Source organism: Nanorana parkeri, unplaced genomic scaffold (genome assembly GCF_000935625.1).
Source record: "Nanorana parkeri isolate BGI_ZX_2015 unplaced genomic scaffold, ASM93562v1 scaffold348, whole genome shotgun sequence".
Taxonomy (NCBI): Eukaryota; Metazoa; Chordata; class Amphibia; order Anura; family Dicroglossidae; genus Nanorana; species Nanorana parkeri.
The window spans coordinates 907162-910061 of NW_017306616.1; positions in this window are offsets into that span (position 1 = coordinate 907162).

The following is a 2900-nucleotide window of genomic DNA, read 5'->3' on the forward strand; positions in this document are numbered from 1 at the left end:
TTCTAATGTCAGTGTTCTATCCAAATCAGGTACATACATTTTGCAGGCTATTTGCCTGTATTGGGCATGTGCCAGCAAGTCCAGATAATTTACAGGCAAAGCGCCTGTATCGGGGAAGCTGCTGTGGGTGCAGACAAGTCACAGGCAAAACGCCTGTGTGACCACTGTGGCATTGTGAGGCAATACCACGGTGTTAGGTGGCCTCAAAGTCACCCAGGGTTCTCAGCCAGAGGGGCTGAGTGGCTCCAGGAAGACATTACTGGTACCAGGAGAGAACTGCCTTTTCAGTTCTTTCCAGGTTTTCTGGATCATAGTTGGGTTCCTGGAGCCAGGAGATTTCTTAGAGCTCTGGGTGGGATGAAATCTCCATTCCTGGGTCCATGCTTTGGTAGGGACCAGCACCTGATCGTGCACCTGTGTACATCCCTCATGAAGAGTGTGCTGGGATGTGTTCAGGGCCCCACCTGTGAGTCAGGAGAGCTCCACCCTGGAGTCAGTGGAGGCCAGTGCAGCAGGGAGCTGCGGGGTTTGCGAACCATATTGAGAGGATTGGCATGTTATTGCCGTTGTCTGGAGGAACCAGACAGTGGCCCTAAAGATTGAGGCCGGAGCAGCAGTGCTGCAAGAGAGACAGATGTCGGTGAGCCCTTATCTGTTATATGCTACAGCAAGCTATTTATGTTGGATTTCGTGTTATCTACCGTTTTGAAAGCAAATAAACTGCATCTTACTTGCACCTCCGGTCTACAGTGGAGTGTCCTTGTTACACCACATAATAACATGTAAGATTAATGAAAAAGAAAACATAGATACAATAATTAAAAGGTTATTGTAGTAAATCATCCATGCTGTGTAAGGGAGTGTGTAAGCATTCTGATGACAGCATATGTTCATTGGTGGTTGGACACTCGTGTGCATTGTGTAAAACTTTGCAGGACATTACCTGTGAATTTTCTGGACCCACCCCACGAAGTCCAGAAATCTAACGGGTCCATAAAACTGCAAGAACACCGGCGTCCAATCACCAATGGTCATGAGCGATGACGTTATTGTGGGGTGTCACCCAGGGACAGCTCTGGGTGACACCCAGATAGGTGTTTAATGTGAATCACATGATAAACCAAGTAATTCTCGTACAAATAAATGTATCTAAAATCAATTGTATGGGTCATTTTTTACGTAACATTGCATCAGAAAGTGTTTATTTAAAGAGACAGGTGCACTTTCAGAATGCTCAAGTTGCAACAAAGTCTTGTCAAAATGACTGCCATTCTGATCATTTCAGGATGTGCCTGAGTCTTAACCTATTATAGATATCCTAAGGGCTCTTTTAAAAACATTTGTGTAATATACAACATTAATTGCATCATGTAACCATCTGGCTAGCTAGTGGAAAAAACAGCTTGTTAAGATTTCTGTATTCAGTTCAAAATAAGAAAATGTTAGTTTTTGCTGTTAGTTTGTATAATTCTGAATATTCTTTGGTATCCAAACAATAAGCTGTTCTCCCCCCGAAATAAATGTAAACCTAATCACTAACCCTCAGTTTTAACAGGTTCATTCCAATTTAAAAGGCAATTTGATTAAATCTGCATCTTTCTTTAAATTAATAATTGTTGATCCTGCCATAAATATCTTTATTCAGCTGTTTCCTATTCTGTTCTTGTTTCCCAAATGTATCTTCAATGGGAAATGCCTGGAGCAGTTTTGCACGTTTGGTCTATGGGACCAAAATGCTTTGTAATCTGCCAAAAAATAACTCATGCACTTTTTACAGAGACAGGTGGTTTCCTGTTCGGGACAAAATGCTCAGGTGTGAACAGAAGCCATATAAATGAATGGCATTCCTTATCTTGAGTCTTTTGTTGTTACACTTAGCTTTGAGTGACAAAACGCTCAGGTGTAAACGGGAACTTAAGAGACTTAGGGGTCTATTCACGAAGCAGCCAAAGGATCTAGCCGTAGCTTCGGCCGATCCTTCGGCTAGCTTCGGCACCAGGACCCCTTCGGTTCAGTAGAACCGAAGGGCTGCTGTACGGGCTATGCACTGTAGCCCGTACAGCTCCCGAACTTGCCAGAGCGGCTCAGAGCTGAGCCGCTCTGAAAGCCGAAGCTGGCCGAGCCGCCGGCCAATGGCCTGCTTCGGGCAGCTGGGCGGAGCCAGCCGTGATCTTATGGCTGGCTCCGGCCACTTGCAGAGAGATCAGCGTCCCTGGTTACCAGCTAACCAAAGGACACTGATCTCCAGACAGCAAACTCTGCCTGGCGCTCCGGGAGTCTCCCGCTCCCGGCCGCCAAGGAGAGATACACTGCTTTTTCTTATTCTGACACGGAGCCGTGTCAGAATAGAAAAACAAAACAAAAAATTTTTGGCCATAGGAATGCATCTTTTTTTTTGCTTTTTTTGACGGCAGCAGAACCGCCGGCCAATAGAAAACTGTTGGGCAGAACTAGCTGTCAATGCTAGCTTCGCACAAATCGTTTTCAATTTTAATTTGTTCTACTTATTTAACTGTTTTTCTGTTCTGCTCGGTCCCACAGAGGGACCGGGCAGAACAGCCGAGCCGAATGCGGCATTCGGCTATTCACTCACTGCTGTTCGGCATCTATGAGAATATACCGAACAGCAGCGAGTAGCCTGCCGGAGGTTCGGCTCAGCCGATCCAGATCACAATTAACCATTACAAACAAATATTTTGTAAATAAATGCCGGTTTCCTCGGTAATCCCCTGTGTATGTAAACGCAGATACTGGGTTGGCGTTCTCGACAGAACACCGCCACTAAAATTTTAAACAAGCGGCTGCCTGAGGTCCGGCACTTGCTGGGCACCTCGTCAGCCTTTCTGTTGACCATGCGGTGCCATGGGGGGGGGGGGGAAACAGGGGGGGGCCCTTCGTGG